Consider the following 12283-nt stretch of genomic DNA (forward strand, 5'->3'; position numbering starts at 1 on the left):
GGCTGGAGAAATGGCTAAGTGGTTAAAGGGCTTGCTTGAAAACCTTGCCAGACTGATTTTTATTCCTCAGTACCCATGTAAATCCAGATGCACAAAGTTGCGCATGCATCTGAAATTTCTTTGTGGTAGAAAAAGGCCCTGTCATGCCCATTCTCTCCCTCCCTCCCTCTCCCTCTCCCTCTCTCTCTCTCTCTCTCTCTCTCTCTCTTTCATTGCAAATAAATAAATATATTATCAAAACAATAAAAACAGGGCTACAGGAATGGCTTACCAGTTAAAGCACTTGCCTGCAAAGCCAAAGGACAGATTTGATTCCCCAGAACCCATGTAAGCCAGATGCAAAAGGTGGTACATGCATCTGGAGTTCACTTGCAGTGGCTAGAAGCCCTGACATGCCCATTCTCTCTCACACACACACTATCTACCTCATTCTCTCTCGCTCTCTCTTTCTCTCTCTCTCATACACACACACACATAAATAAATAAATAAAATAAATAAATATTTTTTAAATATATATATATATATTACATATATATATATATATATATATATATATATATATATATAAATGTAGGCAGGTGTGGTGGCTGGTGGCACATGCCTTTAATCCCAGGATACAGAGGTAGGAGGATCACCTTGAGTTCAAGACCACCTTGAGACTGCGGAGTGAATTCCAGATCAGGCTAGGCTAGAGTGAAACCCTACCTTGAATCCCCCCCCATCAAAAGAATGTGTGTGTGTGTGTGTGTGTGTGTGTGTGTGTGTGTGTGTGTGTGTTTGTGTGACACATGGCTGCAGAGAGGGCTAAATAGGTGAGAGCTCTTTTTGCACAAGCATGAAGGCCTGAGAGGGCCTGACACTATCAGAGTTTGATTCCCTAGGGCATGTTTAAATAGTTGTATGTGGCCACACATGTCTATAACCCCAGTGCTATGGGAGTACAGACCAGAAACAGCTGGGGTTCACAAAAACTGCAGCTCCATGCTCAGAGAGAGATTTCGCCTCAAGAAAATACATGAGTAAGCAAAAGAGCACTCAACATTTTCTTCAGGCCTTCCCATGCCTGCAACTGCACATGCACACACACACGCACACACACACACAGTATAAGTGTCAAACCTTTAAAAGAAAAGGCCAAGATATATAAGATGCCTCATCTAATGATATACAAGGGGGTGGAGAGATAGAAGAGACTAGACAATACAATAACAAGTTTTCTATTAGTGCTCATAGTAAAACTTTATGTTTTCACAATTATCCTCATAATACCTTTAATTAATCAGGAGGTACTGCTTAATATACTATCTCAGTAAATCCAAATCAACTGGCTTTTCTCCAACTGTAGAAAAGGTCATTATTTCTCCACTGGACCCTGAATGAAGTATCTTACACTGGGGAAACAACCTGGATGGAACTGCATATAACTAGTTTCCATTTCAGGCTCAGTCCTCAGAGATCTACACAGATGAGTGGAATTCCTTCATTGGGTTTTTTTTCTTTCACTTTTGCTCTGACAACAGAGTTGAATTGCACTGAACTATATGAAATAATCTAACTAGATTAAATGCTAAATATATGAAATAGGTTTCTTAAAAGTTCACCCAATTAACTTGTGTTATTATGTGGTTATAATGTAGTATGTGGAATCATTGATCATGCTGCTGTACTAAAAATAGAATGAAGAGTTAAATATTTTGAGAAAAACTCAAAGATGGGGTGTGTTTTATTGAAAATTGAATGGCCAGTACCATGTTGTTTTGTTACTACAGTTCTGTAATATAGTTTGAAATCAGACATGGTGATACTGCCATCATCATCATCATTTCAAAATTCCTTTGACTATCTTGGAATATTTTGTTTCCATATAAATTTTAAGACTTTTTCATTTCTGTTGGCATTGAGATTTTTGAATAGAATAGAGGGTCCAATGCCAACCCCACAGAGCTACCACCATGTGATTTTTTTAACAAGTATGCCAAAAATATACATTGAAGAAAAGGCAGCCTGGTTAGCTCATGATGCTACGAAAACTGGATGTCCACATGTAGAATGCAACCAATCCCTATTACTCACCCTGGGCAAAAACCCACTCTGAATGCAGCAAGGACTTCAATGTGACCTGGAGAAATTAAGTAGTGCTTAAGGTGCTCACATATGAAGCATAAAGACCCAGGTTTGATTCTCCAGGACCCACATAGTCAGATGTACAGGGGGCACACACATGTATCTGGAATTCATTTTCAGTGGCTATAGTCTCTAGCATGACCATTCTCTCTCTATCTGCCTCTCTCTCCCCCAAATAAATAAGTAAATAAAGTATTTTTTTAAAAAAAACTTTAATATAAAACCTGAAACTCTAAAACTGTTTAGAGAAAAAAATGTAAGACAGGTTTAGCCAAGGACTTTCTACATAGGACCCTAGTTTCTCAGGTAATCATGCCAAAAACTGACAAATGTTACCTCATGAACTAAAAGAAGCCTCACAAAGCAGGAGAAACAGTTAAATGAAGAGACAATTTACAGAATGAGAGAAAACCTTTGCTAGATGTACTTCAAGCAAAGGATTAATATTTAAAATACATAAAGAACACAAAAAATATACAATAAGAAATCAAACAACACTATAAGTGGCCTTATAAAATGAACAGATAATTCTAAAATTATAATACATAAATGGCTCAAACAAGAACAAAAGAAATAAAAAAATATTCAACCTCACTAGCCAGCAGAGAAGTCCAAATTAATATGACATTGATATTCCATCTCTCCCCAGTCAGAATGGAAGTTATTAAGAAAAAAGCAAGTTAGGGAGTGTGTACACAAAGAAAACCTTTATACACTGCTGGTAAAATGTCAATTCACCCAGCTACTATAGTCAGTATGGGAAATAGAACCACCATATGACACAGCTATTCTCTTCCTGGCTATGTACTCCAAGGACTCCAAGTCAACATATTACAAAGATACTTGCACATCAATGTTTACTGCAGCACTATTCACAATAGCTGTTATAAAACCAGTGTAGGTGCCCAACAAAAAAAAAAAAAAATGAATAAAGAAAGTATGGTATATTTACCCAGTGGAATTTTTTTCAATCATACAGAAAATAAAGTTGAGACTTGAGAGAAGGCTCAGTGGTTGAAGGCTCTTGTTTGCAAAGGCTGATAGCCCAGGTTCAATTTCCCAGTACCCACATAGAGCCAGATGCACAAAATAGCACATGTATTTGGAGTTCATTTGCACTGGCAAGATGCTCTGACACTCCCATATTCATTCTCTCTCTCTCTCTCTCTCTCTCTCTCTCTCTCTCTCTCTCTCTCTCTCTCTCCCCCCTCTCCCTCTCTCTCTCCCTCTCTCTCTCTAAGTAAATAATTTTTTTAATTTAAAATAGAGAATAAAGTCACATCAATTGCAGGAAAGTAACTGAACATAATCATATTAAGTAAATTAATCCAGCCTCAGAAAGAAAAAATATTATATATATGCTTCCCAGATTTTGCATCAATACATAAAATCAGGATTTTGATAGGGGGGTTAGAAGTAGGCTCTCACTCTAGCCCAGGCTGACCTGGGATTCACTAAGTACCCTCAGTGTGGCCTCAAACTCACAGTGATCCTCCTGCCTCTGCCTCCCGAGTGCTGGGATTAAAGGCATGCGCCACCACGCCCAGCAAAATCAGGATTTACATGTAATAGGAAAGTAAAAGTGAAAATGTCTATGGGACAAAGTGGTCTAATGGGAGAGAATATATTCAACACATTATATACTGCTATTAAAATTCACTTGTGTAACACAATATCATGTACAATGAATATAAACAATGAAATTTGAAAAATACATAAATAAATGAATGAATAAATAAATATAAAAGAAGGGTTAACTTTAGGGTTAACCTGTCAGTGTCAAAGGGTTAGCTGAGACTGTCTCCTTATTCCTCACTAATCTCATCTGTGAAAGAAAAGAAAACAGAAAGTGAAGGAGTTTAGGAATGGGCTTGAAAACATAATCAAAGAATATACTGTAGCCTAATGGCCAGAACACAGCAGCTGACAGTTTTCCTTCCCCAGTACTCTCCTCTCAGTCTCTAGCAGGCAGGTGCAAAATTCACACTTGAGTACCACACAACTGAGTTACAAAAGAACTCACAAAAACATCTCATGTTTCAAGTAAGCTTGCCGTTTTGTATTGGACATGTTCACAGCTATCGTCAGGTACATGCTCCTCACGGGTCACAGGTCGTAGATGTTTGCACGTCTAATCCTTAATCTACGATGACCACTTTTATTTAATTAAAATTCATAAACTGTCATTTCATTTTCTAAGGCTCACTATAATGTTTGCAATGGCTTAGGCTTTATGTAAAATTTATTTGAAATTTTCTTATTAGTCTTTCATATTTTATATCAAAAAATTTAATTCATTTTCTTCAAAAACTTCTCAATACCACCCAGCTATTTGTTATAAACAAAGTAAATGAAAGAGAGACATAAGAAAACAATCCAATGAAAATTGGATTTGCTTATTTAAATAAAAGCTTTTAATCTTCCTAAATTGGCCCTTTGATGTAGGTAATTTTTAAAAGAAGTCAATTTTATAGACTAAATGATCATGTTAAAATTTTTCCTTAGAGTAATCAACATTTGGTGATCCATTAAAAGAAACTGCATCAAAAAGAAGCCATTAAAAAAAAGAAAGAAAAAGCATTTATCAGATGTAGAAAATCAAGTTCTTCAACATATTCCATTAAGCAATACAAGTTTACAAATTCTAGCAAGTTAAGATAACATTTCCACTGCACATTTCTTTAAAAGTTGATAAAGAGCATTGAATCAATATATCACTGACAAGATTATTATTTTGTACAAGCTGAAGGTTCTTGCAGGTCATTCCTACTAAAGCAAACAGAATTTGTTAATTTAATCCAACAGACTTGGCAGTGAGACCAAACAGGAATTTAATCAGAGGGAGAGGGTGGTGAGCATCTGAGAGAATTGAATGATTGCTGTGCCAACAGTAAATCCCATTATGAAAGGGTGAGGGAATAAAAGGGTACTCCCTTCATTTTTTCATCGAGTTCATGGAACATAAATGATTCCAAGTAAGCCATTTCTAGGACAGCAATGATGACTTAATGTTGCTTGTGATAGAAAATTAAAATTTAGGGATGGAGAGATGGCTTAGCAGTTAAGGTACTGGTCTGCAAAGTCTAACAATCTAGGTTCTATTCCCCAGTACCCACATAAAGCCAGATGCACAAAGTGGTTGCATGCATCTGGAGTTTGTTTGCAGCAAGGGGAGGCCCTTGTGTGACCATTCTGTCTCTCTGTTTCTATCTATCTCTCTCTTTTTGCAGTTAAATAAAAATATATATTTAAAGAGAAAAAATTAAAATTTATAAAGTTTTCCAGCCTCTTGTCTTTCTTAAATATATTCCTTAAAACTACAAGGTTATAAAATGAAGGGCTAAATTTCTTGCAATTCAAATAAGAGCATTAACTGATTTTGTCAGTTTCTCATCTGAACAGAATATGCCAATCCTCTGATACCAACTGGAAGGCTTTTGGTACCAAGAGAAGGCCAGGGCATGTAAGGTTTTGAGCTCAAGTACTTTAGCCATCTTCAAAACTGACAGCATTCTGAAGGCGTGTCACTACAAAAGGATAAATTAAAATCACTTACCTCCCCCAACTCTATCCCCAGAACTTTCATGAAATAATCATGAAACCATAGGTCATATCTTCTGCACTTTGTAAGTTCTCAGCTTCACCCTGCCTTTTTCCATTCCTCCTTGTTCCAGACTTTTATACAACTTTTCTATAACTTCAGGCTGTCCTATTTCTAATCCAATCCCTTTAATCCCTCTTTTATTTTTTTTTAATTTGTTTATTTTACAGAGAAAGAGGGAGAGAAAGAACGAGAGAGAGAATGGGCACTCCAGGGCCTCCAGATACTGCAAAGGAACTCCAGCAAACGCCTCCTTGTGCATCTGGCTTACATGGGTCCTGGGGAATCGAACCTGGGTCCTTTGGCTTTGCAGGCAAATGCCTTAACCACTAAGCCATCCTCTAGCCCTTCTAATCCCACTTTTTAAACATATGGGCATTTTTAACTCTCTTTCTTCACCATAAACAAAAAGACTGTGTTAGTATTTGTTTTTTTTCTTTGCTAGTTATGAAAAGTCAGTGTTATTATTAAACAAATGAATTTCTTACCCCATAAAACCTGATCAATAAGGAAATTTCAATTGGTGTTTCCCAAGAGTGCCAAACAAAACTAACCATATAATAAAAACAAAATTCCACATCCTCATTTTGAATTCTCATGAAAGTCATTTTAACTGTAAATTATTCTGAGGTCCATGAGAAGTTTTTCTGGAGCCCTAAAAGAAGTTGCCTTCCTCAGGAAAACCCAAACCAAGAAATAAAAAGAAAAAAACAAAATGTATCAAGTGACACTATTGAGAGAAAAAAAAAAATTTCTGGAAAAGTCAGAGGGCTACTATTTTAAATGTTGGTACTCAGACAATTTGATATCTTAGCTTTAAATAAAAGGAAAGGTATTTTTTTCAAAAATTTTCTATGTTTAAAATGGAAAATAAAATACACTCCTAGTTTTTATGCCATATGAAATCATTTCTATACATATTTCAACTCTCAAAGGAATAAACCTGTCTTTCTATGTAATGTACTATTAAGCCATCTTCTATAAAGGACTATCAAAAAAGGTAGAACTTCCATAGCATTTCAGTTAAGGGTCCAAAGTCCCTTTACGATTTATGGTAGATTGTTTGTAGAAAGCCACAAACATTCTTAATACCACTGTTTGCACTTTGTCCTTTGTGACGTGCCCTTGGAGCTAGAACTTCAAGAAGAGAGACAATTTCCTCACACCAATTTTGAGCTGTCCTGACTACTTCCTTAGATAAATAGGAAAGAAAGGAAGTGACAGTTTGCGTCTTCTAATCTGGGCCTCAAGAAATTTTTTTTTTTTTTTTTTGGGGGGAGACTGGTCTTTCCCTCTAAGTGTTATGTTGAAGCTGCCACAGAAGCTAGAGGTGTATAGACTCTAGAGAAGCAGATACCTATAAGAGAATCAAATAAATAAGAGATATGAGTTGTCTGTCAGTGCCAGATTGTGGTAGGTTATATGCAAAAAAGAAAAAAAAAAAGTTCTTCCAGCCCTTTTAAGCCTGTGTCATTTCAATGTGATTTATTCCCTCTTATTTCTGTAGATCAGAGTTTATTTTCCAACCCATGACTCTAGGTAGATTTCATGTTTTAGGAAATCCAAATCCTAGGCCTCAAGAGATTTTGCAATTTGACCTCTTAGATTGTTGCCTGGAGACTGCCATGAAGAAGGCTCTATAGATGACTACAGAATAAGGGACTATATAGAGCAGGAATGAGTCATCCCAATTTAAGCAAACTAGACAACCAGCCAATCGCTAGTATGAATTGCCAGGCATATGAGATAGGCCATCTTATATAATCCAGGTCCATTAGGGCTATAGGACCTAGCCCTCTAAGTGAACTTCATGAGAAATCAACAGAACTACCAGCTGAGTCTAACGCAAATACTTTTCCCATAATGTAGGAGTGACATTGGTTCAGGTGGTTTCTTAGACATGTACTACCATATTTCCTGGTTTTCAAACACAGTAAGATGCTAAGTATTCTAAATGTTCATCACTTGATGTATCAATATGTGTTATTTTTAAATTGAAAATATGGTCCTACCAGAAAATTACTAAAATGTGTTCTATAGTGATTGTGGACCTGAATGAACACTACCTACTTTCTGGAAGGTTGGGAGTTGAGATTTTTAATCCTAAGTACATTTATATTTCTTGAAAATCAAGATTGGAGAGGGATAAATAATAATCAAATGCAACTGTCTTCTATCTGTAAAGATATTGCAGATGCTTTTAAGGTATTGCAGCATTTAAGTGCAGTAAATTTCTTGAACATTCTTCCCCAGGGGTCATTGCCTCATGACCACCCTTTCTGCCACAGGCATCTGTGTAAAAAGCACAGAGAGATAAAAGATGAAATGAAGAGAAGAGTGAGAAAACTATAGACGAGGGGGCAAAGAGGAATAATGGTTATAATGACACACAGAACAATCACATTTCTATAATATATTTTAGCTTGAATTGCTTCTCAGCAAGAACTCTCCTTTGGGAGACGTTGTGTAATTTCTCTGGTTATGTGCTAGAACCAAGATGAAAGATAACTCACAAGCCCCTGTGGCTTAAAATATAATGGTTGGAAATTGGTGGGTTATTTTTAAAGGTTTTTTTTTCTTCTGTTTGACAAGGAAAAGCAGAACTATGCTCATCACCCCTACCCCTGTCCTTCTGGAAAAGAAAGGTCAAATTGCTTTTCTCTGCTTTCAAAGACATTACTTAAAAGAATGAAACAAATATTCAATGAGTGTCAATCTAGTTCCTTAAGTAACACCTTCATCCACTCCTTCTCTGCAATGAAGACCAATAGATCAAAACTTCTTAATATAAAGTATATTCAGACATAGAGGGGAGCACCTTAAAAATCATCTACAGTTGAATATCTGTAGTTGTAGAAACTGACCCTGTCAAATCACTCCTCATGGAACAGCCAGACAGATGATATCCTCATTTATTTTAACTCCCACTATTCTTGAAAGAAATAAAATTCACAAATTTATACACCTAGACCCTCATCTGTACTGATGACCAACTAAACTGAGAATTGATTTTAATATTGGTAATACATTAACACTGAATTATTTTAGACCTAGACTAATTTAGAACTGGAAGCACCTCTATTCAAATTTATACTCTAAAAATATGAAAAAAATAATGAAAAGCTAAAGTAATAGAATCTTGTCTCTAAAAGGAAGTATAACTAAGCTTTTGAACTTTATATATGAGGAAGCTAAAAATTTAGAAGTTGGAATAACATGGCTGGAAGTAGCAGGGCTTGCTAGTGGCGATGCTAATTTGAGAGCCAGCTTTCTGAATTCTGATCTGTGCTCTCTCCACTTCACTCATTCTATAACTTGTGTTCACTGTGGATAGGGGAATATACATGGCTGAACAGAGAACTTCTATAATCCTTTGGCCACAGCCCTATCTCTTGTTTATTAATTCAAATTCACTGGAGATGTGAAGACTATTGACAATATATAAAAACACCATAGAATATTCTAACATGCAGCTTGGGCTAGGATCCATTGAAATGTGTTTTCAACTTAACTGCCATCAGTGACTCAGCTGGAAGTCACATCCTTACTTCCAAGTTTCTGAATCTCTCTGCTCTTAGACAACAATAACCTAATCCTGAGATCTTAGATGCTTGGAGAAGGGAAAATGAAAAGAGGCTAAGTAAAAATACAGTTTTAGGAATATGGTTTATCAGTTATCCTATAAAGACATGAGAATGAGTAAAAACAGAAAACAATTTTTTTAAAAAAAGTTAATTGGCTATCTAAAAGTAGTATATTTATGTCAACATAAACAGCTAATCAACTTGCAATAATAAATATCAGACTGTTCATGGGTTCATTTCATTGTTTTATTAAACCATTTGCATAAAGCACTAGTCATTTCTTTTTTTTAATTTTATTTTGATTGAATTATTTAAGAGAGAGAGAAAGAGGAAGTTAGAGAGAAAGAATGGGCATGTCAAGGATTGCAGCCACTGAAATGAACACCAGATGCAAGTATCACCTTGTGCATCTGACCTAAATGGGTCCTGGGAAATCAAACCTGGGTCCTTTGGCTTTGTAGGCAAGTGCCTTAACTGCTAAGCCATCTATCCACCCCACCAATCATTTCTTCACAAGTTCATAAAATTCTAAGTAATAGTGCTGATACATTTTCTTAGAAATGATAACTGGGGAGAAAGAGAGGTATATTCCACACAAAATATAAATCAGGACTGAGGAAATGGCTCCACAGTTAAAGATGTATGCTTATAAAGTCTTTCAGCTCAGGTTTAATTCCCAAATACCCACAAAAAGCCAAGCACATCTGCATAGGCAAGAGACCCTAGCATGCCTATACACACAAATGTACACACACACACACATGCATGCAAAATATAAGTAAAATATTTTTGAAAAACAAAAATATAAACAAGTTAAAATCTAGTTTAGCCATATCACAACAAAAAGTGTTAGCAATTTAAAGATAAACCTAAATATATCAACTAATCCTCAATTCCAACACAGTTCCAAAGTAATTAAGCTAAGTCTGACTTATTTTTAACTTCAGAGATAAGAAGGATCAAATGTCCTGTTGGAATAAGATTATAAATGAATATGGATGCCTCACCTCCTGCAACATTTTGTTGAACACCTCTATATAGATATATAGATTGAAAAACTGATAAGTACTTGAACTTAGCCCCAAATCCATTAAGTTTCCATGCAAATAGAGTGTGGCCAGTAGTAGAGCCAATGAGTTTCAGTCCATCCTATTGCAAAATGGAATTTTCTTTAATCAAATATTAACTTAGATCATATTACATACAAAATATTAAATCTGTGGGTGTGGTACTTTGAATGTAAAATGTTCCCAGCAGACTCATGTGTTTCAATACTTGATAGAGAGAAGACTCAACAGTTGAAAGCACTTGCTTGAAAAGCCTAACTGCCCAGGATTTAGGTACCCACCTAAAGTCAGATGAACTAAGTGGCACATGCATCTGGAGTTTGTTTGCAGTGACAGGAGGTCTTGGCACACCCATACTCACTGTCTGCCTGCTTCTCTCTCAGTCTCTCTCTTTCTCTCTCCCTCTCTCTGTCTATAACAAACAAATAAGTAAATAATACTGGAAAAACAAAGCTGGTTGCTTTATGAGGAAGCCTTAACATTCTAAGAAGATTCTTCAAGAAATCATGATGATGTCAATCGACCCAGATATTTCCCCTTCTTCATATGATGAAGGATGAGGATCTAAATTTGTCTGAAAACCTAGAGACACTCCATTTTTTCCTATTTAAATGAAGATTTTGGAGCAATTTTTTTCATTTTGAATACCCAAGTTGAAGACCAGGGAAAATACAAAAATGTCCATTCACCTGATTCACATGTATGTGGCAGCCCAAGGCTTTGTTGTGGGAGCAATGACTCTTGATGTGAGCTATTCCACATATAGGGAACACTGGGCCAAACCCAAGCCTTAGGAGAGCTGTTGTCTCCTCTGGTTAGAAGTGCTTGCTCTAGTTAGACATCTCAAGGAGGCTATATGTTTACCTCAGAAATAGAGAATGAGTGGGTTCAGACTGGGGTGATACCTAAGCAGTTAAATACTTGATCCCCAACTGTGGGGCTTATGAAAAGTTTGTGGAGCCTTTGGGAGGTGAACTTGCTGGGGGTGGGCCTTGTAGTGTTATATTCTGGCCCACATGGTGTTTTGTGCTTTTTGTACTTCATCCCTGCTGAAGTGAAGATGGGCCACTGTCTGTCTGCTCCTGCCATACTGTCCCCACCATGATAGAAACTTCTTCTAGAAACTATAAGCCAACATAAAGCCTGTCCCTCCATAAAGTTCTTCTGGTTGGCTATTTTATCCCAGCAACAAGAAAGTGACTGTTACTACAACATAAATACTCTAATCCTGAATTACTCACTAAACAAAGGGTAATGTCCTAGAAGCTTCCAAGTTCAGTTTCATGTAAAAATGTGTCCAGTACTCCAGACACAAGTATGCTCCTCAAACCTTTTGTAAGACTAGATGCCGTCTGGTGTTTTCTTCATGTTCTAGCTGTGGACATATTTTATAGAACTAATTGTTCTGTTTTTTGCCTCCCCACTAGTTCTTCTCTACCCCATTGAGCCCCACACATGGTAAACATGAGTTAATTAAGCATTATATTACAGAGTATTAATATAACTATCTCAGATGCTCCTCTTTAAGCCTCTATGGCATAATTACTATTTCCCTGAAGGAGAAATTAATTACATTGTTAACAGAAATACTTAGGAACAAACACATTTAAATGTTTAACCATCAATTCTAAAAGAACAAATTAAAGGAAGTGAGACTTTAATCAAAACATTAACATTGAGGTGGCCCAGCAAGATAACATGCAACAGAAAACATGTGCTTTTGCCATTTTAATCATACTGACAGCTTTTCAAATAACCTCATTCACTTTCACTTGAAGAAGCAAATATGAATGTTGTCAATATCTCACTTCACCTCAGTGAAGTCTAATCATGAAAATCATCAAGAAAACATTTCTTCCAGCTCATCAATCTCCTTCTCTTCAATAAATTAAGACAAGTTCACAGG

General features: G+C 36.3%; 1 pseudogene; it reads left to right on the top strand.

Annotated features, from left to right (window-relative positions):
• Positions 1-10889: 10889 nt before the first annotated feature.
• LOC101598849 lies at positions 10890-11171 on the top strand (annotated as a pseudogene).
• The last annotated feature ends 1112 nt before the right edge of the window (positions 11172-12283 follow it).

This window comes from Jaculus jaculus, chromosome 10 (assembly GCF_020740685.1).
Source record: "Jaculus jaculus isolate mJacJac1 chromosome 10, mJacJac1.mat.Y.cur, whole genome shotgun sequence".
Taxonomy (NCBI): domain Eukaryota; kingdom Metazoa; phylum Chordata; class Mammalia; order Rodentia; family Dipodidae; genus Jaculus; species Jaculus jaculus.